Source organism: Scyliorhinus torazame, chromosome 20 (genome assembly GCF_047496885.1).
Source record: "Scyliorhinus torazame isolate Kashiwa2021f chromosome 20, sScyTor2.1, whole genome shotgun sequence".
Lineage (NCBI taxonomy): Eukaryota > Metazoa > Chordata > Chondrichthyes > Carcharhiniformes > Scyliorhinidae > Scyliorhinus > Scyliorhinus torazame.
Genome location: NC_092726.1, coordinates 126,221,680 through 126,245,691, shown reverse-complemented (window position 1 = coordinate 126,245,691; position 24,012 = coordinate 126,221,680). Strand labels below are relative to the sequence as shown.

Genomic DNA, 24,012 nt, shown 5'->3' with positions numbered 1-24,012 from the left:
TGGTTCGGAGCTGCTGGGGCGTGCACCAAAAACTGGGAGGAGCGCATAGGAAAGGTAAGACAGAAACTGGGCTGGTGGGAGCAGCGCTCCCTCTCCATTGCGGGCAAAACCCTGGTCATCAGGTGTGAGGTACTCTCGGTGCTACTGTACATGGCGCAGGTCTGGCCCATAACCCGATCCTACGCCACAGCAGTCACCCGGGCCATCTTCAAATTTATCTAGCGATCCAAGATGGACCGTGTCCGAAGGGACACCATGTACAAACCTCTGGAGAAGGGAGGACGGAATGTACCCAACGCCTCCCTCATCCTGTTGGCCACCTTTGTGTCCAGCTGCATCAAGCTGTGCGTGGACCCCCTGTATGCAAACACCAAGTGTCACTACATACTGAGGTTCTACCTGTCCCCGGTGTTATGAAGGATGGTCCTGGCCTCATTGCCGCGGAACGCTCCAAGTAGTTGGACCGTACCGTTTCACCTGTCCTTCGTGGAAACGTTTTTGAAGGAAAACACCTTTGACCACAAGGCAATGAAGCAGTGGTCAGCACGTAATGTCCTCGAGGCCCTCAGGGAAAAGGAGACCGTGGAGGACGTTGGATGGTTCCCTGAGCAGACTGCCAGAGTCATCTGGCAGAACGCCTCATCACCAGAACTTTCAAACAAGCACCAAGACCTAGCTTGACTGGTGGTGAGAAAGGGCCTCACTGTCAGATTCTTCATGCACACCCGAAGGCTCTGCGCCAATGCACGCTGCCCTCGGAGTGGGTGTGGGGGAAATGAGACGGTCACACACCTCCTTGTGGAATGTGCCTTTGCAAAGAAGGTCTGGAGAGAGATGCAGTGGTATTTGTCAAGGTTTATCCCGAACAGATCTGTGACACAGGACTCTGTGCTCTACGGACTGTTTCCAGGGACACACACCGAGACAAATATCAACTGCTGCTGGAAGGTCATCAACTCGGTGAAAGACGCTCTTTGGTCTGCCCGAAACTTGCTGATCTTCCAGTGCAAAGAATTGTCCTCGACCGAGTGTTGCAGACTGGCACATTCCAAGGTCCAGGACTACGTGCTGAGGGACGCACTCAAGCTTGGGGCTGCTGCCGCCAAGGCACAATGGGGAAACACCACTGTGTAAGGTATTTCCAGCAAAGGTACACCGAGGGGCGGGTAACAGTGTAAAGCCCCTCGGTCTGGGTAACCAACACTCCAATGTACAAAGACAAACATGGCACTGTAAATATTTAAGAAGGAATTGTAATGTAAAGAGTGATATGTGTATGATAATATCAAAATTGAATGAAAGAAAGTCAAGGCAACATGTAACCCTGCCGGAAATGTACAGTCAAGACAATTTGAAATGTTTCTGTAATGCTCATGATAAATTTTTATGAATAAAGTATATTTTTTTGAAAAAAAAAAAAAAATCTGTTCTTATCAGTTTAATATCTGATATGTCCTCGAGCTGAGGACTGAATATTAAATTGATTTTTGGGATCGGAGATGGTTCAGGGGCTTGCTCCTTCCGCTCCACGCATCGACTGGTCTTGCAATGCTTCCAGGAATGGTGCCTTCACCCCGCTTAGGGGAGCAAAAAGTAGAAAAGCTGAATATTGCGCAAAACCTGGCTTCCCGTTTTCTCTCTTGTCCAGTTATCTCATCCTGACCAATTTAAGGCCTTTCAGGCTCCAAAGCATTGCTACCGTTTCTGCTGGCGGGCGCTTCGTGCACTAATGTTGTGAGCCGAATGTTCACGGACTTACGGCAGCCAGACTCCGTTTTCAGCTAATATGCCACACAGATTTCCTGCTGCTTTTTACAGGCCACTCCCTCTCACCCCAGGATGCCGACTTGCCTTCTCCTCACTTCAGTTACCACAGCCCTTCATCCTGCACAACAGGGAAGTGTGGCGACAGACTGAACTGCAACCTGATTTGGATGTAGGCACACCTTCACGGCGTCTCTTTTCGCTCTCCTGACTCCACGACCAACACGCCAGGGTGGAGCTCAGGGAGACTAGACATTGCCCCCTGTTGGATTCCGCCAGTACTTGCTACTTGCACGGATTGCCCTTTGTTCGGCAAAGCTGGAGGTTTTTTCGACTCCCTGCGTTGGGTGTCACTAAGCATGAACAGCGTCTCTATTTCTTCTGGTGATGACAGTGGAAGGCGTGCCATACGATGTCACCCTGTTTTGTTTTACTGGTTCTGCATGCACAGACTCCACAGTGCTCGGCCAAGCTGGAGGTCTCTTGACCAAAAGTGACCGTGAACTAAAAGTTCCAAAGCACAGTCGAGCGCAGCAAGGTGCACCTGAATGTCGGTGGACGAGGAGGACAAGAGTCATAGCCCGGAAAATCTGGGCTGTTGCTGCTCGGCATTTTGGCTAAGATCAAGTGTAGTCTCATTTAATCGAGGGAAGCTGAGGATTTCGATGTCGATCGTGGACTGGAGAACTCGGAGGGATTGAAGTCGTCAAAGAGGAAACGTTTGGAGCTCGGCTGCTATTGGTGGATCTACATGCTGGCCAAAGCCAACTCCGATACAGTTAAGACCCAACGTTCGAGCTATGGATGCAGCTGCATCCCGACCATCAGGCTGGGGTGTGCGAAACACTGTCCGAGTCACAGTGAAGAGAACGGAAGGAGAGTCACCTGTTGACCGGAAACTCTTCGTGAAGCGGGTGCTGCTCGAGTGTTGTGGGTTCAAAGCAACAGAGATCTTCTGCTTGCAAAACTTCCCCAACAATGGATATTGTGATGTCACCTTCATGAGCGTCGTAGCGTGCATCAAATTCTTGAACGTCTTCAAGGAAAAAGGTAACCAGAGTCCCCTGTCGATCCTGACTGCGGAGCCTCTGTTTACGCTACCGTCGCAGCAAAATCGGGTTGTGACACTGCACACGTACATCCCCCACGTCCCCGTGTCTGATGTGCTCACGTTCCTCGCCAGGTACGCTAAGCTGAAAAGTGACAGCGTGCAAGTGAAAGACACCTTCGGCATCTGGACAAATGAGCACCAGATCAAGGTGACTCTGAGAATAGACGGCAACGGAACCATCCTGCATCCCCCCTCCAGTTTCGCTATTGGAGGGAATCGTGGCTACCTCTACTACGTGGGGCAGCCACGAGTATGCCACACCTGTGGCAAAACGGGGTATGTTGCCGCAAACTGCAGCGTGACCTTCTGCAAAAACTGCAGGCAGGAGGGACACACGACAAAGGACTGCAAAGAAGACAAGTGCTGCAACCTGTGTGGGGAGGCCGGCCATCTTTACAGGGCCTGCCCGAAACGCGGGGCGACATATGCACAGATCATCAACAGCGGAGTTAAAAAAAGGCGACCAGAGAGGAGGTTCATACACCCTCCACCGGAAAAGACACCACAGCACAGAATGCGGAAAAGCAACAGAAGGGCCCCCAATAAAAAGAGGAGGCCCCAGCACGACCCCCTGACAACCCAACCCCAGCCTCATCTGACGAGGAACACTCAATGGAAGAGGATGGGACGAAGTATAAAGGCCCCTGGGAAGCAGTGAACAGGGACAAACGGAAGAGGAAACAAAAAAACAAACTGAAGAACCCCCCGAGGGGGAGTGGCAAAAAGCGACACCTTTCAGCCAGCGGACTTAGTGCCGACACCTCCTCCGATGAGGGAAAACAAGACAAGAATCGGCCTCAAATAAAGAGGCAAAGCACCAATGTGGAACGGGAGGCACAGACCCCCCTGACCACGGACCTGGAAGAAAATAAAACCCGCCGAGACAATCAACCGCTGGCTCATGGGAACAGCAATATGACCAACGGCCACCAAACGCCGGACATCGAAAACAAGGTCAAAGACCAACCCCCGAAAGTAACAAGCAGCAACAACCCAGGCGAAGACCGGCCTGCAACCCCAACACCACCCCCGCAATGCATCTGCATCAGGTTCACGGGACCAGTGCGGACCAGGACAGTTTTCTCAGCCCTGCAACTGTGCAACAGTTTGCGAGCACCCCCGGCAAGCTGGGGAACATCCAACAGCTGGAACAGCCAACTGTATCGACTTGGGACTCTGAGACTGGTAAATCTCCCTTTCTATAATGGGTTTTCAAATTGCATCCATAAATGTGCGAAGCATCAAAGTTACTTTGCGGTGTGTGGCCACACTCAAGTATTTAGCAAATGTGAAAGCTGACCTACTGTTCCTGCAGGAGTGCGGAATTCCGCACCTCAGCAACTACAGGCGCTGGTCGAGCTGGTGGTCCCACGGGCCATCCATCTGGTCAGGAGGAAACGACTGCCGCTCCTCCGGCCTGGGTATTCTGCTGCGGGGAGGCAACTTCACCATCTCCGACGTTAAGGAGGTGGTGGCCGGGCGCCTCCTCGTAGCAGACGTCAAATACAAAAGCACCCCTCTCAGACGTATTAATATGTACGCCCCGGCCGTAAAGAGTGAGCGGCTTGCAGGCCTTCAGCAACTCCCACTGCTGTTGGCCACCTCCAAGCCGGTCATTCTGGGCGGTGACTTCAACTACATCATCGATGCGGCTGGACGATCCAGCAGAGCCGACATCAAACTAAACGCTACGTCCAGACTCCTGATGGAAACGGTAAAAGATGCCAAGCTGCTCGACGTCTGCAGCAACCCTGCAGACGGAGCGCAGCGTAGATACTCATGGTCACGGCCAGACGGGTCCGTCCGCTCCAGGATAGACTTCTTCTTTGCGTCCCGAGCTTTCACGGTCAGGTCCACCGATGTAAAGCCGGTGTTCTTCTCTGATCACTGCCTCCTACTGGCCGACTGCCACCTGCAGGAAAACCAGGGGGTAGGCAGGGGGACATGGAAGCTGAATGTAAAACTGCTGACCCCTGAGAACCTCGAGGAACTCAGGAGGGATTACAAAGGTTGGAGAACAACGAAACCCCTCTTTGAGTCTCCACATCTATGGTGGGAAGCAATCAAGGGGTACGTCAAAATGTTTTTAATCCTCAAGGGCGTTCAAAAGGCGAGAGAGAGACGAGTCGTCATGTCCAGGCTCCAGAAATGTATGCAGAATTTGCTCCAGCTGCAGTCGATGGGGGTCGATGTGAAGGAGGATCTGCAAGAGGTGAAGAGCCAGCAAGCCTCGCTCTACACCTCGGAGGCCTCCAAGATTATCTTCCGTTCCAGAGTCCGCTCCGTGGAGCAGGATGAAAAGTGCTCACGCTTCTTCTTCCAAAAGGTGCACAGAGAGACCTCTGTGATCAACAGCCTGAAGGAAGAAGATGGCTCTGTAAAGTCATCGCAGTCTGACATCCTGAGGATCAGCCAATCCTTTTATGCCGGACTGTATGACCAGAAGCCAACAGATAGCACTGTTTCCCAGACCATCCTGTCGACTATCACGGAGGTCATAGGCGACAGCGAGCTGGAAAGCCAGGACAAACCGCTAACTCTGGACGAGCTGACAAAGGCCGTCAAGTCCTTCGAGACGAGTAAAACTCCCGGAAGCTTACCGGTTGAGTTGTATTCGGCGCTGCAGGACTGCATGGGCCCAGACCTGCTGGAAGTGTACGAGAGTATGCTTCTGGGAGACAGCATGTCAGAGTCCATGAGGAAAGGCATCATCACCCTCATCTTCCAGCACACCTAAGAAGGTTGTGCAGTGCTAGTCCGAGGAGACCGAAGAGCTCTTACGTGACTGGTAAATGCATGGATGGTCCATATTTAAGAACACAGCGACCAACTTAAATGAGTATGCCACCACCGTCACAGACTTCAGCAGAAAATGTGTGGACGACTGCATGCCAAAGAAAGCAGTACGTGCGTTCCCCAACCGGAAACCATGGCTCAATCGCGAGATTGACTCCCTACTGAAGGACAGATCTGAGGTGTTCAAGGCAGAGGACCCTGACCTATACAAGAAATCCAGGTACGACCTCCGCAAAGCCATCCGGAATGCCAAGAGAGAATATCAAACCAAGCTAGAGTCACAGACAGACTCTCGGCGGTTGTGGCAAGGGCTAAACAACATAACGGGCTACAAAGCGAAGCCGAACAGTATCTCTGGCAGCAGCACACCCCTCCCCGGTGAACTCAATGCATTCTATGCTCGGTTCGAGCAGGTAACCAACAACCCGCTGGCGAGTGCCACAGCAGCCCATAATTCACCCATACCCACCAACACAGCTTCCGAAGTCAGATTGGCCTTCCTGAAAGTGAACCCTCGGAAGGCGACAGGCCCAGACGGGATCCCTGGTCGTGCACTCAGAGCCTGCACGGACCAGCTGGCAGAGGTATTCGCGGACATCTTTAAGCTGTCCCTACTCCACTCCGAGGTCCCCACCTGCTTCAAGAAGACCACCATCATACCGGTACCAAAGAAGAACCAGGCAACGTGCCTCAATGACTGACGACCAGTGGCCCTGACTTCTGTCATAATGAAGTGCTTCGAGAGGTTGATCATGAAGCGCATCACGTCCATACTCCCACAATGCCTTGATCCACTGCAATTCGCATACCGCTGCAACCGGTCCACATCAGACACCATTTCCCTGGCCCTACACTCATCCCTAGAGCATTTTGAAAACAAGGACTCCTACATTAGACTCGTATTGATTGACTACAGCTCCGCCTTCAACACCATAATCCCAGCCAAGCTCATATCAAAGCTCCAAAACAGAGGGCTTGGCTCCCCACTCTGCAACTGGATCCTCGATTTTCTGACCAACAGACCACAATCAGTAAGAATGAACAACAACACCCTCCACAATAGTCCTCAACACCGGCTGCGTACTTCGCCCCCTACTCTACTCCCTGTACACACACGACTGCGTGGCAAAACTTGGTTCCAACTCCATCTACAGGTTTGCTGACGATACAACCATAGTGGGCCGGATCTCAAATAACGATGAGTCCGAATACAGGAGGGAGATAGAGAACCTAGTGGAGTGGTGTAGCGACAGCAATCTCTCCCTCAATGCCAGCAAAACTAAAGAGTTGGTAATTGACTTCAGGAAGCAACGTACTGTACACACACCTGTCAGCATCAACGGGGCCGAGGTGGAGATGGTTAGCAGTTTCAAATTCCAAGGGGTGCACATCTACAAAAATCTGTCCTGGTCCACCCACGTCGACGCTACCACCAAGAAAGCACAACAGCGCCTATACTTCCTCAGGAAACTAAGGAAATTCGGCATGTCCACATTGACTCTTACCAACTTTTACAGATGCACCATAGAAAGCATCCTATGAGGCTGCATCACAGCCTGGTATGGCAACTGCTCGGCCCAGGACCGCAAGACACATCAGAGAGTCGTGAACACCGCCCAGTCCATCACACGAACCTGCCTGCCATCCATTGACTCCATCTACACCTCCCGCTGCCTGGGGAAAGCGGGCAGTATAATCAAAGATCCCTCGCACCCGGCTTACTCACTCTTCCAACTTCTTCCATCGGTTCCCAGGTTCGATTCCGGCTTGGGTCACTGTCTGTGCGGAGTCTGCACGTTCTCCCCGTGTGTGCGTTGGTTTCCTCCGGGTGCTCCGGTTTCCTCCCACAATCCAAAGATGTGCAGGTTAGCTGGATTGGCCATGATAAATTGCCCTTAGTGTCCAAAATTGCCCATAGTTTTGGGTGGGTTGTTGGGTTGCGGGGATAGGGTGGAGGTGTGGACCTTGGGTAGGGTGCTCTTTCCAAGAGCCGGTGCAATCTCGATGGGCCGAATGGCCTCCTTCTGCACGGTAAATTCTATGAAATCTATGAATTTGTTTCGTAGTGATTGAAGATCATGAGATAAAAAGTTTGATAGAACGTTTGGCAGCATTGTAGGTGTAAACAATAATGACAGAGACGGTGTAAACCCTGAAGAGAGCGCCTACACGGGGTAGGGGAGCGCCCACTCGCTGTCACCCCACCGAACCTGAACATCTTTAGATACTGTGGGCAATTTTGATAAATCTTGGCCAACTAACCTAACCTGCAAGCCTTTGGACGGTGGGAGCAAACCGGAGCACCCGGAGGAAACCCACACAGACACGGGGAGAACGTGCAGACTCCGCACAGACAGTGACCCAGCCGGGAATCGTATCTGGGACCCTGTAGCTTTGAGGAAGCAGTACTAACCACTGTTCAATCCCGGCTCTGGGTCACTCTCCGTCTGGGGTTTGCACATTCTCCCCCTGTATTCTCCCCCATAGCCAGCACTGCCAGTGCTCCCCACACGCATACTGCACTGCAAGTGCTCCCCCACACAGACAGCACCGGCAATGTTCCCCTCCACAGCCAGTGCTCCCCTCCAGAGCTAGCACTGCCAGTGCTACCCCCACAGCCAGTACGGCCAGTGCACCACCACAGCCAGCACTTCCAGTGCACCCCCCATAGCCAGCATTGCCAGAGCTCCCCACAGCCAGCACTGCCAGTGCATCCCCCATAGCCAGCACCGCCATTTCTCCCCCACAGCCAGCACTGCCAGTGGGCCCCTCATAGCCAGCACTGCCAGTGCTCCCCTACATAGCCAGCACTGCCTGTGCTCCCCCCCCAAGGCCAGCACTGGCAATGCTCCCCTCCTGAGTCAGTGCTCCCCTCCACAACTAGCACCTCCAGTGCTCCACGCACAGCCAGCACTGTCAGTGCTCCCACACACGGCCATCACTGCCAGTGCCTCCTCACAACAGCCAGCACTGCCAGTGCTCCCCCTCACAGCCAGCACTGTCAGTGCTTCCCCACAGTCAACACTGCCAGTGCACCCTCACAGCCTGATGTGCCTGTGCTCCCCCAAAATGCCAGCACTGCCAGTGTACCCCAGAAAAGCAGCACTGCCAGTGCTCCCACACAGCCAGCACTTCCAGAGCTTCCCCTCACAGCCTGCACTGCCAGTGCTTCCACCCTCCCACATCCAGCACTGCCTGTGCTCCCTCCACAGCCAACACTGCCAGTGCTCCCCACACAGCCAGCACTGTCAGTGCTCCCTCCACAGCCAACACTGCCAGTGCTCCCAGCACGCAGCAGGCACTGTCAATGCTCCCCACAGCCAACATTGCCAGTGCTCCACACGCAGCCAGCACTGTCAGTGCTCCCCCACATAGCCAGCACTGTCAGTGCTCCGTCACACAGCCAGCACTGTCAGTGCTCCAACCACACAGCCAGCACTGTCAGTGCTCCTCCACACAGCCAGCACTGTCAGTGCTCCCACCACACAGGCAGCACTGTCATTGCTCCCCCACACATCCAGCACTGTCAGTGCTCCCACCACACAGCCAGCACTGTCAGTGCTCTCCCACACAGCCAGCACTGCCAGTGCTCCCCCACACAGCCAGTACTGTCCGTGCTCCCCACAGACAGCGCTGTTAGTGCTCCCCCACACAGCCAGCACTGTCAGTGCTCCCACCACACAGCCAGCACTGTCAGTGCTCCCACCACACAGACAGCACTGCCAGTGCTCCCACTACACAGCCAGCACTGTCAGTTATTCCCCCATATATCCAGCACTGTCAGTGCTTCCTCCACACAGCCAGCGCTGTCAGTACTCCCCCCACACAGCCAGCACTATCAGTGCTCCCAACACACAGCCAGCACTGTCAGTACTCCCACCACACAGCCAGCACAGTCAGTGCTCCCCACACAACCAGCGCTGTCAGTGCTCCCCACACAGCCAGCACTGCCAGTGCTCCCCACCACACAGCCAGAACTGTCAGTGCACTCCCCACACAGCCAGCACTGCCAGTGCTCCCCACACAACCAGCAATGTCAGTGCTCCCCCACACTGCCAACACTGTCAGTGCTAAAACCACATAGCAAGCACAGTCAGTGCTCATCGCTACAGCCAGCACTGACAGTGCTCCCCACAGAGCCAGCACTGTCAGTGCCCTCCACAACAAGCACAGCCAGTGGTCCCCAAAGCAGCACTGCCAGTGCACCCCCAGAACCAGCACTGCCAGTGTTCCCCCTCTCGGCCATCACTGCCAGTGCTCCCCTCCACACAGCCAGCACTGCCAATGCTTCCCCACATCCAGCACTGCCACTGTTCCCTCACATCCAGCTCTGCCAGTGCGCCCCCACAGCCTGCACTGCCAGTGCTCCTCTCCACAGCCAGAAATGTCAGTGCTCCCCACACATGGCCAGCACTGTCAGTGCTCGCTACAGCAAGCACTGTCAGTACTCCACCCTCACAGCCTGAACTGCCAGTGCTCCCAACAGCCAGCACTGCCAGTGCTCCCCTCACAGCCTGAACTGCCAGTGCTCCCCTACATCCAGCACTGCCATTGCTCCCCCCACACAACCATCACTGCCAGTGCTCCCCCACAGCCAGAGCTCACTCTACCACAGCCAGCACTGCCAGTGCACCCCACAAACATACAGCACCGCCAGTGCTCCCCACAGCCTACTTTGCAGTGCTCCCAACCAAGGCTAGCACTGGCAGTGCTCCCTCCACATTCAGCACTGTCAGTGCCCCTCGGACAGCCAGAACTGCCAGTGCTCCCCACAGCCAGCACTGCCAGAGCTCCTCCCCACTACAAGCACTGCCAGTGTACCCCTGCATAGCCAGCACTGCCAGTGCTCCCACAGCCTGTATTGCCAGTGCTGCCCCCACACAGACAGCACTGCTACTGCTCCCCCACCCAGCACTGCCAGTGCCCCCCACGGACAGCATTGCCAGTGCTCCCATTCACATAGCCAGCACTGCCAGTGCTCCCTCCACTGCCAACACTGCCGGTGCTCCCGTCCTCCCTCTCCCAGCATTGCCAGTGCTCCCATTCACACATCCAGCATTGCCAGTGCTCCCTCCACAGCCGACACTGCCAGTGCTCCCCACAGCCGACACTGCCAGTGCTCCTCAATCAGCCATCAATGACATTGCTCCCCCACATCCAGCACTTCCAGTGCTCCCCCACCACAGCCAGCACCTCCAGCGCTCCCCACATAGCCAGCCCTGCCAGTGATCCCCACAGCCAGTACTGCCAGAGTTCCACCCACTACCAGCATAGCCAGTGCACCCCTTCACAGCCATCACTGCCAGTGCTCCCCACAGCCGCCAGCACTGCCAGAGCTCCTCCCCACTACAAGCACTGCCAGTGCACCCCTGCATAGCCAGCACTGCCAGTGCTCCCACAGCCTGCATTGCCAGTGCTGCCCGCACACAGACAGCACTGCCACTTCTTCCCACACAGCACTGCCAGCGCTCCCCACGGACAGGATTGCCAGTGCTCCCATTCACACAGCCAGCACTGCCAGTGCTCCCTCCACAGCCAACTCTGCCAGTGCTGCCCAGAGCCAGGATTGACAGTGCTACCCCACAGCCAGGATTGACAGTGCTCCCCAATCAGCCATCTATGGCAGTGCTCCCCCACATACAGCACTTCCAGTGCTCCCCACCACAGCCAGCACTGCCAGCGCTCCCCACACAGCCAGCACTGGCTGTGCTCCCCACTCAATGCCAGCACTGGCAGTGCTCTCCTCAACACATCCAGCACTGCCAGTGCTCCCACAGCCAGCACTGCCAGAGCTCCTCCCACTACCAACACTGCCAGTGCACCCCTTCACAGTCATCACTGCCAGTGCTCCCCAAAGCCAGCACTGCCAGAGCCCCTCCCCACTACCAGCACTGCCAGTGCACCCCTTCACAGCCAGCACAGCCAGTGCTCCCACAGCCTGCATTGCCACTGCTCCCCACACAGCCAGCACTGGCTGTGCTCCCCACTCAATGCCAGTACTGGCAGTGCTCTCCACAGCTAGTACTGCCAGTGCTCCCCTCACAGCCAGAAATGCCAGTACTCCCCCCACAGCCAGTATTGCCAGTGCTCCCACCACAGCCAGTGCTCCCCCACACATCCAGCACTGCCAGTGCTCCCCACATGCAGCCAGCTCTGTCAGTGCTCCCACAGCCAGCACTCCCCCCATTTCAACGCTCCCCCAGAGCAGGTACTGCCAGTGCTCCCGCCCACAACCAGCACTGCCAGTGCTCCCTCCACACACAGCCAACAATGCCAGTTCTCCCCTCCCCAAATGCCTGCAGTGCCATCACTCCCCCACAAAGCCAACACTGCCAGTGCGCACCCCCCACCACAGCCAGCACTTCTAATGCTACCAGCCAAGGCCAGTACTGGCAGCGTTCCCCTCCACAGCCAGCACCGCCAGTGCTACCTTCCACACAGCCAGCACTGTCAGTGCTCCCCCACACAGCCAGCACTGCCACTGCTCCCCCACATCCAGGTCTGCCAGTGCGCCCCCACAGCCTGCACGGCCAGTGCTCCCCTCCACACAGCCAGCACTGCCAGTTCCCCACCAGAGCCAGCACTGCCTGTGCTCCGCCCCCCAAGGCCAGCACTGGCAATGCTCACACCACAGCAAGAAATGTCAGTGCTCCCCACACATGGCCATCACTGCCAGTGCTCCCCTCCACACAGCCAGCTCTGCAAGTTCTCCCACCACAGCCAGCACTGCCACTGCTCCCCACATCCAGCTCTGCCACTGCTCCCCCACAGCCAGCACTGCCACTGCTCCCCACATCCAGCTCTGCCAGTGCTCCCCCACAGCCTGCACTGCCAGTGCTCCTCTCCACGCAGCCAGCGCTGCCTGTGCTTCCACCCCAAACCAGCACTGTCTGTGCACTCACCCCACAAACATCCAGCACTGCAGTGCTCCCCACAGCCTACTCTGCCTGTGCTACCACCTAGGACCATCACTGCCAGTGCTTCCTCACAACAGCTAGCACTGCCAGTGCTCCATCCTCCCACATACAACACTGGCAGCGCTCCCCCACAGCCAACCCTGCCACTGCTCCACAACAGCCAGCATTGCCAGTGCTGCCCCCACACAGCCAGCACTGCCAGTGGTCTCCGCACATCCAACCGTGCCAGTGCGCCCCATAGACAGCATTGCCAGTGCTGCCCCCCACACAGCCAGCACTACCAGTGGTCTCCCTACATCCAGCACTGCCAGTGCTCCACACACCCACAGCCAGCACTCGCAGGGCTCCCCACACATCCAGCACTGTCAGTGCTCCCCACACAGCAGCACTGTCCGTGCTCCACCCACACAGTCAGCAATGCCAGTGCTCCCTCACACAGCCAGCACTGTCCGTGCTCCCCCCACACAGTCAGCACTGTCAGTGCTCCCTCACACAGCCAGCACTGTCAGTGCTCCCCCACACAGCCAGCACTGTTAGTGATCTCCCCACATCCAGCACTGCCAGTGCTCCACACACCCACAGCCAGCACTGGCAGTGCTCCCCAAACAGCCAACTGTCAGTGCTTCCCCCACAGAGCTAGCACTGTCAGTGCTCCCCACACACAGCCAGCACTTTCAGTGCTCCCCACACAGCCAGCGCTGCCAGTGATCCCCAAAGCCAGCAGTGCCAGTGTTCCCATACAGACAACACTGGAAATACTCCCCTCCACAGTCAGCGCTCCCCCACACAGCCAGCACAGCTTGTGCTCCCCCCAAGACCAGCACTGGCAGTGCTCCCCTCCACAGCTAGCACTGCCAGTGCTCCCCTCACAGCCAGAACTGCCAGTACTACCCCCACAGCCAGTACTGCCAGTGCTCCCACCACATCCAGTGCTCCCCCACACATCCAGCACTGCCAGTGCTCCTCACGGCAAGCCCTGCCAGTGTTCTCCCACAGCCAGCATTGCCTGTGCTCCCCCCAACGCAGCCAGCTCTGTCAGTGCTCCCACAGCCAGAACTTCCAGTTCTCCCCCCCATTTTAACGCACCCCCAGAGCAAGTACTGCCAGTGCTCCCGCCCACAACCAGCACTGCCAGTGCTCCCTCCTCACAGCCAACAATGCCAGTCCTCCCCTCCCCAAATGCCTGCACTGCCATCACTCCCCCCAAAGCCAACACTGCCAGTACGCCCCCCACCACAGCCAGCACTTCTAATGCTACCACCCAAGGCCAGTACTGGCAGCGTTCCCCTCCACAGCCAGCACCGCCAGTGCTACCTTCCACACAGCCAGCACTGTCAGTGCTCCCCCACACAGCCAGCACTCTCAGTGCTCCCATCACACATCCAGCACTGTCAGTGCTCCCCCACACAGCCAGCACTGTCAGTGTTCCCCACACAGCCAGCACTGTCATTTCTCCCACCACACAGCCAGCACTGTCAGTGCTCCCACCACACAGCCAGCACTGTCAGTGCTCCCACCACACAGAAAGCACTGCCAGTGTTCCCACTACACAGCCAGCACTGTCAGTTATTCCCCCATACACCCAGCACTGTCAGTGCTTCCACCACACAGCCAGCGCTGTCAGTACTCCCCCCACACAGCCAGCACTGTCAGTGCTCCCACCACACAGCCAGCACTTTCAGTGCTCCCATCACACAACCAGCACAGTCAGTGCTCCCCCACACAGCCAGCGCTGTCAGTGCTCCCCCCACACTGCCAGCACTTTCAGTGCTCCCACCACACAGCCAGCACTGTCAGTGCTCCCACCACACAGCCAGCACTTCCAGTGATCCCATCACACAGCCAGCACAGTCAGTGCTCCCCCACACAACCAGCGCTGTCAGTGCTCCCCCCACACTTCCAGCACTGTCAGTGCTCCCACCACACAGCCAGCACTGTCAGTGCTCCCCCACACAGCCAGCACTGCCAGTGCTCTCCAGCACACAGCCAGAACTCTCAGTGCAACCCCCCACACAGCCAGAACTGCCAGTGCTCCCCACACAACCAGCAATGTTAGTGCTCCCCCCACAGCCAGGACTGTCAGTGCTAACCCCACATAGCCAGCACAGTCAGTGCTCATCGCCACAGCCAGCACTGCCAGTGCTCCCACAGAGCCAGCACTGTCAGTGCTTCCCACAACAAGCACAGCCAGTGGTACCCAAACCAGCACTGCCAGTGCACCCCCAGAGCCAGCACTGCCAGTGCTCCCCTCTCGGCCAACACTGCCAGTGCTCCCCTCCCACAGCCAGCACTGCCACTGCTTCCCCATATCCAGCACTGCCACTGCTCCCCCACATCCAGGTCTGCCAGTGCGTCCCCACAGCCTACACGGCCAGTGCTCCCCTCCACACAGCCAGTACTGCCAGTTCTCCCACCACAGCCAGCACTGCCTGTGCTCCGCCCCCCAAGGCCAGCACTGGCAATGCTCCCACCACAGCCAGAAATGTCAGTGCTCCCCACACATGGCCATCACTGCCAGTGCTCCCCTCCACACAGCCAGCTCTGCAAGTTCTCCCACCACAGCCAGCACTGCCACTGCTCCCCACATCCAGCTCTGCCACTGCTCCCCCACAGCCAGCACTGCCACTGCACCCCCACATCCAGCTCTGCCAGTGCTCCCCACAACCTGCACTGCCAGTGCTCCTCTCCACACAGCCAGCGCTGCCTGTGCTTCCACCCCAAACCAGCACTGCCTGTGCACTCACCACACAAACATCCAGCACTTCCAGTGCTCCACTCCACAGCCAGCACTGCTAGCGCTCCCCACACAGCCAACACTGGCTGTGCTCCCCACTCAATGCCAGCACTGGTAGTGCTCTCCACAGCTAGTACTGCCAGTGCTCCCAAAGCCAGCAGTGCCAGTGTTCCCATACAGTCAGCACTGGAAATGCTCCCCTCCACAGTCAGCGCTCCCCCAAACAGCCAGCACAGCTTGTGCTCCCCCCCCAAGACCAGCACTGGCAGTGCTCCCCTCCACAGCTAGCACTGCCAGTGCTCCCCTCACAGCCAGAACTGCCAGTACTCCCCCCACAGCCAGTACTGCCAGTTCGCCCACCACAGCCAGTGCTCCCCACAAATCCAGCACTGCTAGTGCTCCCCACGGCAAGCCCTGCCAGTGCTCCCCACAGCCAGCACTTCCTGTTCTCCCCCCATTTCAACGCTCCCCCAGAGCAATTACTGCCAGTGCTCCCGCCCACAACCAGCACTGCTAGTGCTCCCTCCACACAGCCAACAATGACAGTGATCCCCTCCCCAAATGCCTGCCCTGCCATCACTCCCCCTCCCAAAGCCAACACCGCCAGTGCGCCTCCCCCACCACAGCCAGCACTTCTAATGCGACCACCAAAGGCCAGTACTGGCAGCGTTCCCCTCCACAGCCAGCACCGCCAGTGCTACTTCCACACAGCCAGCACTGTCAGTGCTCCCCCCACACAGCCAGCATGTCAGTGCTCCCCACACAGCCAGCACTGTCAGTTCTACCCCACACTGCCAGCACTGTCAGTGCTCCCCACAGAGCCAGCACTGCCAGTGCTCGCTCACAGAGCCAGCACTGCCAGTGCCACCTCTCACTGCCAGCACTGCCAGTGAACCCCCAAACAACCAGCACTGACAGTGCTCCCCTCACACAGCCAGCACTTCCAGTGCTCCGCCCACACAACCAGCACTGACAGTGCTCCCACCCACACAGCCAGCACTGTCAGTGCTCCCACCGCACAGCCAGCACTGGCAGTGCTCCCCCACACAGCAAGCACTGTCAGTGCTCCCACCCACACAGCCAGCACTGTCAGTGCTCCCACCGCACAGCCAGCACTGGCAGTGCTCCCCCACGCTGCCAGCACTGTCAGTGCTCCCACCCACACTGCTAGGACTGTCAGTGCTCCCAGCGCACAGCCAGAACTGTCTGTGCCCCCCACACACAGCCAGCACTGTCAGTGCCCCCCCCATACAGCCAGCACTGTCAGTGCTCCCCACACAGCCAGCACTGTCAGTGCCCCCCCCATACAGCCAGCACTGTCAGTGCTCCCCACACATCCAGCACTGTCAGTGCTCCCCACACAGCTAGCACTGCCAGTGCTCCCACCACACAGCCAGCACTGTCAGTGCTCCCCCACACAGCCAGATCTGTCAGTGCTCCCCCACACAGCCAGCACTGTCAGTGCTCCCACCGCACAGCCGACACTGTCAGTGTTCCCCCCACACAGCCAGCACTGCCAGTGCTCCCACACAACCAGCAATGTTAGTGCTCCCCCCACACAGCCAGCACTGTCAGTGTTCCCCCCACACAGCCAGCACTGCCAGTGCTCCTCACACAACTAGCAATGTTAGTGCTCCCCCCACACAGCCAGCACTGTCAGTGCTAACCCCACACAGCCAGCACTGTCAATGCTCCCACCACGTAGCCAGCACTGTCAGTGCTCCCCCACACAGCCAACACTGTCAGTGCTCCCACCACACAGCCAGCAGTGTCAGCGCTCCCCCACACAGCCAGCACTGTTAGTGCTCCCACCACACAGCCAGCACTGTCAGTGCTCCCACCACTAAGCCAGCACTGCCAGTGCTCCCCCACACCCCACAACTGTCAGCAGCGGCTGAAGCTGATATTTGGCTGAGAGACTGTCAATCAGAGGCTGGAGCTCCTGATTGGCTGAGAAGCTGCCAGTCGGAGACTGGAGCTGCTGATTGGCTGAGAGGCCGGTAGTCAGCGGAAGGAACTCCTGATTGGCTGAGAGGCTGCCAGTCGGACACTGGAGCTGTTGATTGGCTGAGAGGCTGTGAGTCATCGACTGGAACTCCTGATTGGCTGAGAGGCTGTCAGTCAGTTTTATTTTCTCATCAATTTAATAATTGATGTAACCGGATATTTCACCGCGATCTTGATCTGCTCCCTGAACCTGGACTGAGTCACCACATAAATAAATGTGTTTGTGCAGCAATTTAAATCCTGCAGCATCCATCCGACTTGTTGTAAATTATATTGAGGATCAGTGAGGTAATAAAAATCTGACAAATCGATATAGAAAAATTTAATAACAGACGCGGTCCAGAGAAGGATGAAAGTTCCGGAGATGCTGAAGAGTAAAATCATTGACTTCCTTCTGCTCTCCATCTCTGGGTCGGTGCGATTGTCTCCCTGACTCTGAGCCCTCAGTGTCTTCCGGACCCGACTGCTGAGTAAAATGTGTCTGACTGTCAGAGCGTTGATCAATAGGATTGAGAAGAACGGTGTCAATGGGGTTAAAACCTGATCAAACCAGTTATACCCAACCCATCCCGGGTCAGTCCAATAGCTGCTCTTTGTGACGCAGCCCCACTGGACATTGTCAATTATCGCCCCAGGTTCCTCTGCAAAGTACAGGGGGATGTTTTTCACACAGAGCAGGAGGCCGCTTGTGGACAGAACCACAGCCGCAGTTTTCCCGGTGCAATATTTGGTTTTCAGTTTCTGGCAGCGAATGGCCACACATCGATCAAATGAGAAAGTGAGGGTGAACCAGACAGAACAGTCCCTGGCTGCAGAGAGTAGGACAGAGTAAACACGACACACAGGGGTGAGGTACAGGAAACTCCGGGGGAAATAATAACCATTGATCATGGTCAGTATGGGACGAGTGATAATAAACAGCAGATCCGCCGTTGCCATGGCCACCAGGTAGCGAGTGGTGCAGGTAGAGAGGCCACACTTCCCCCGACACAGAATCACAATTCCCAGTAAATTAACTGTCAGAGAGAGAAAGGAGAGACGCGGGAAATTACTGGATAATGAATCTCCCTGTCTGGACCAGGACATAATTGCAGCAGCAATATAATGGATAGGGGGTTGGTGGCAGTGTTGGGAGAGGAGTGGGCACAGAGATTAGCATTGCAGAGAGGGAAGTAGGAAATGTAACTCCAGTGTTAAAGATGGGGAATGGGCGGGGAAAGTGTGCATTGCAGCCCTGTCAGTTTGATGGCAGTGGTAGGAAAATGTTTATAATCCAGATACCTTTGGGAGAGGTTACATTTCTCCTTGAGTCTGATTTACAGGATTCACTCAGGCCGGCCAGGTTTCCCAAACCGGATACAAACATACCCGAGATTATCATGCCAGCTGAATTATTGGACCATTCCCCGGATTGGACCGTTCCCTGGACTGGATTTCTGATAGGGTTGGACCCCACTCCTGATTTATTTGAATACTCCACGATCAATGGAAAAAAAATAAAACAAACGTAGGACCTTCCCACTTCATAACCATGGGTGAAATAGAAATATAGAATGTACAGGGCACAAGGAGGCCATTCTGCCCATCGAGCCTGCACCGGTCCTTGGAAAGAGAAAACCAGTTCAAACCACCCCATCATCCAGTGACCCCATCTAAATTGTTTGGAAACTAAACACAATTTATCTTGACCAATCCACTTAACCTGCTCATCTTTGGACTGTGGGAGGAAACCGGTGCACCCGGAGGGAACCCACGCAGACAAGGGGGGGGGGGGGGGAGGGGGGAGTGCAGACTCCGCACATACAGTGACCCAAGCCGAGAATGGAACCTGGGAACCTGGAGCTGTGAATCAACTGTGCCAACCAGCCTTTCCAGAATAGAGTCTGTCCAGTCTCCAAAACATCCCGAGGGTTCACCCCTCCCAGGTCTAGTCATTCGTAAAGTACCCGCTCCCAGGAATCCCCCATTGCCATGTCGGGAACATCCCAACATCACTGTTCCCAGGAATCCATCCTCTCCCTGTTTGAAAACAATCCCTGCCAAGCTTTTCTCAGGAATATTCCCGCTCCGGCATTGGATATTCCCCAGTGTTCACTTGGACGTAACAGACTCTCTCCAGATTCGGACTCATTGCATTCGACAAAAAATTAGAAATATTCCAAAACAAGAGCATTAAGATGGAGGAGAAAGTTCCCAGACTAAAGTTGTTTAAATTAAAGTTATGTCCTGTGGGATGTAACATCTGAATTGGACGATGAGATGTTACTCCTCCAGCTTGCGTTGGGCTTCACTGCATTCTTGCAGCGAATGGGCAGCACGGTAGCATTGTGGGTAGCACAATTGCTTCACAGCTCCAGGGTCCCAGGTTCGATTCCGGCTTGGGTCACTGTCTGTGCGGAGTCTGCACATCCTCCCCGTGTGTGCGTGGGTTTCCTCCGGGTGCTCCGGTTTCCTCCCACGTTCCAAATATGTGCAGGTTAGGTGGATTGGCCAAGATAAATTGCCCTTAGTGTCCAAAATTGCTCTTAGTGTTGGGTGGTATTGTTGGGTTGTGGGGATAGGGTGGAGGTGTGGACCTTGGGTAGGGTGTCTTTCCAAGAGCCGGTGCAGACTCGATGGGCCGAATGGCCTCCTTCTTCACTGTAAATTCTATGAAATTCTTGCAGCAGGCCAAGGACAGACATGTGGGCCTGAGAGCAAGGTGCTGAGTTAACATGGCCACAACAGGAAGGCTGGGGCCACACTGTGGGCTGAGTGAAGGTGTTCCACAAAACAGTCTCCCAGTCTGCGTTTAGCCTCCCCAATGTAGAGGAGACGGTATTGGCAGCAGCGAATACAGTAGAACAAATTGAAGGCACAGAACTGAAACGCTGCTTCCCCAGAAAGGACAGTTTGCGGCAGAGAACCATGAGACGGGAGGAGGTAAAGGGACAGTTGTTGCACCGTCTCTGATTGCAGGGGAAGGTGCTGGGGGAAGGGAAAGGGGTGCGGGGTCTGAGGGGGAAGTGGACAAGGGGGAGGGAGCGGTACCTGAGGAATGCAGAAATTGAGGGGGGTGGTTGGAGAGAGGTGAAGATGTGTTCGGTGGTGACATCATGCTGGAGTTGGCAGAAATGGAGGAGGATTTTCCTTTCAATGGGGAGGCTGATGGTGTGGAAAGGGAGGAGAGGGACACACTATCATGTTTCTGGGAGGGAGGGGGATGTGTGAGGACAGAGGTGTGAGAAGTGAATTGAACACGATTGAGAGCCCTGTTAACAAAGGAAGATGGTGGGGACAGCCCGGTAAAGGAAAAGACAGACATGCCAGACGGGCTATTTTCGAAGTCGCCATCATCAGTACAGACGCGATGGAGATGGAGAAAGTGGGAGAATGAACATAGTACATAGAACATTACAGCACAGTGCAGGCCCTTCGGCCCTCGATGTTTCGCCGACCTGTGAAACCATTCTGAAGCCCACTACACTATTCCCTTATCGCCCATGTGACTATTCAATGACCATTTGAATGCCCTTAGTCTTGGCGATTCCCCTACTGTTGCAGGCAAGGCATTCCAGGCCCTTTGTACTCTCTGAGTAAAGAACCTACCTCTGAAATCGTTCCTATATCTATCTCCCCTCAATTTAAAGCTATGGCCCCTCGTGCGAGACATCACCATCCGTGGAAAAAGGCTTCCTACAATGCGGCGACCAGAATTGCACGCAATACTCCAAATGCGGCCGCACCAAAGTTTTGTACAGCTGCAACAAGACCTCATGGCTCCGAAACGCAATCCCTCTACCAAAGAAAGCTAACACACCGTACGCATTCTTAACAATCCTCTCAACCTGGGTGACAACTTTCAGGGATCTGTGTACATGGACACCGAGATCTCTCTGCTCATCCATGCTGCCAAGAATCTTACCATTAGCCCAGTACTCTGTCTTCCTGTTATTCCTTCCAAAATGAACCACCTCACACTTTCCTGCATTAAACTCCATTTGCCACCTCTCAGCCCAGTGCTGCAGCTTATCTCTGTCCCTCTGTAACTTGTAACATCCTTCCACACTGTCCACAACTCCACCCACTTTAGTGTCGACTTTAATGAGATGCAGTCTTTACAGGAAGCAGGGTATGAGGATCTGTACACAACCCTTGTGTTGGGGAACGGAGGCGCAGAGGGATTGGACGCCCATTGTGAAGATTCGGCGGTTAGGGCCAGGGAAATGGAACTTGTTTACGGCCCCAGAGAAATCAGGAATCATAGAATCCCCACAGTGCAGAAGGAGGCCATTCGGCTCATTACGTCTGTAGCAAACCTCTGAAAGAGTATCTCAACCAAGCTCACTCCCCCGCCTATCTCATTAACACCTTAATCTAACCTACATATCTTTTTGGACACTGCGGAGTAATTTAGCATGGTCAATCCACCTAACCTGGACTGTGGGAGGTAAGCGGAACACCCGGTGGAAACCCACACAGACAGGGAGAAAAAGTGCAGTCTCCACACAGACAGTCACCAAAGGTGGCAATTGATCCGGGGAACCTGGTGCTGTGAGGCAGCAGTGCAAAACACTGTGTCACTGTGCCACCAATCTCGTTAGCAAGGGGCAGATCCGGGTAAAGCGGATGGAATCAAGACAGGAAGAAATTATCTTGCTGGGGCAGGAACAGGCCGAAATAATGGGTGTCCTGGGACTTTTCTGTTTGTGGATTTGGCGAATGAGGTAGAAGCGGGAGGTTGATGCAGGATGTGTGGGGTTGTGGGACTATGATGTCCGAGGCTGTGGACAGAAGATATCCAGAGTCAACGAGGTCACTGAAAGTCCTGGAAACAACGTCATGATGTTTGGTGGTGTGCTGTTGGTCCAGGGGGAGGTAGCAGGATGGGCCTGAGAGTTGACGGTCAGCCTCTGTGAGGAAGAAGAGTCAGGACACCAGACAATAATGGCACCAACTTGTGAGCAGCTTCGATCATCAAGCCAGGGTTGGATATTCGAGAGAGGATTGGAGCAAGTTTTGAGTGAGTCAGGACAGAGTTGGTGAGAGGCACAGAGAAATTGAGAAGGTCGATGTCGCACTGACAGATCTCAATGAAAAGATCAAGAGCTAATAGGAGGCCAGAGGGTGGGGTCCAGGTAGACGGAGATTACTGGAGGCGGATGGATTTCAACAACAAATGTTCATAAAATAGACAGTGAGAAACAGCAGAGACAATATTATCTATTCACTGATCACCATCAGAATAATTACCAAAGAATTGAGAAGCAGTAGTCGGTCTCTGTTATTCTTGAATTTAAAACAGAATGTAATAAAATCTTCCAGTCACAATGTCAACAATTGGAAAAATGGAATTAGAAGTCTGAGTTAAAAGAAATCCAGTAACAGAGAGTATTCTTAATAATCGGCACATATTCCAAAGTCAACATTATTCCTGACATATTTCATCCAATTATTTCAATAACTATCAGAAATAATAGATCTGAGTAGTATGATAGATGTTAAACAATTTGATTTTCTAAAGGCCGTCAGTAAGATCCGACATAACAGACTGATGAGTAATCTCAGAGCCAGTGGAGTTAGGGGACACAGCAGCAGAATGGACACATGCTGGCGACACACACAGTAAACAGGGAGAGGAGTTAAAGGGATTTAGGCTGATTGGTGGAAGGTGGGAAGTGGTGTTCCACAAGGATCAGCAGTGGGATCACTCTCCTTCACCATTCCCATCAACAGTCTGGGATCGGGAAGCAGAATGATGATTACACAATTTACAGACAAAATCACATTGAGAATGATAGTGAATACAGAGGAAGAATACAACTAATTACATTCACACATCGTCATTAATTATGAATTTGCAAAGTGGGTATTTCAATGGGACATTAATGTCCCGACAGATCAGTGTCCGCTGCTGCATTTTGATCAGAACAATAAATCCCCCAATCACTCCTTGGAAAACAAGTGTGTGAATGGACTGGAGGGGTTTCTGGGTTCAGGTGAATAGATTCACAAATCGTATGAAGCAGAAACACAGTTTATAAACACCCATAAAAATTGATCAAACATGTATGTTCATTTCAGGATGAATAGAAATGAGAAAATATCAAAAAAACTGTTGTAATACTGCACTGCTGTGGGTTTTATGAAATATTAGAGTGTGGGTGATATGTGTTCCTGTTGGAGTAGGTCAACAGAGAACAGAAATAGAGCTATTTCACTTCATACAATAAATATCAAACATCATCAAAACACAGCCAAACTCTTCCTGTTTTCAACCTATTCCAAAGTTAAAACACACAGCGAGAACTCCACAGAATGGAGCGGCCACTGCCCAATAAAATACATCATTTCAAAATAGAACCAACTAATTTCAGTCCAGTTACTGACCCACACACAATACAATTCCACACGGACAGATAGTCCCAGTAATAGATAGATAATTGAATCAGATATTCCACTCTGGTGAGAGACAAACATTCAGTACTATTCCACACTGACAGATACTTCCAGTAATCCTTGTTCACCGCTGTCAGATATTCCACTCTGGATAGTGACCCACAGTCAGGACAATTCCACACTGACAGATACCCACACTCAATGTGATTTAATTCTTTCTCCTCCTAAATCTTCCTTCAGAGAGATTGCCTTCACTGACATCCAATCTTACATTATACAAGATTCCACTCAATATAATAACTTCG

At 54.4% G+C, this 24,012-nt stretch overlaps 1 pseudogene; it reads left to right on the top strand.

Annotated features, from left to right (window-relative positions):
- The first annotated feature begins 1,397 nt into the window (after positions 1-1,397).
- Positions 1,398-1,574, top strand: LOC140397351 (U2 spliceosomal RNA; annotated as a pseudogene).
- Positions 1,575-24,012: the final 22,438 nt, after the last annotated feature.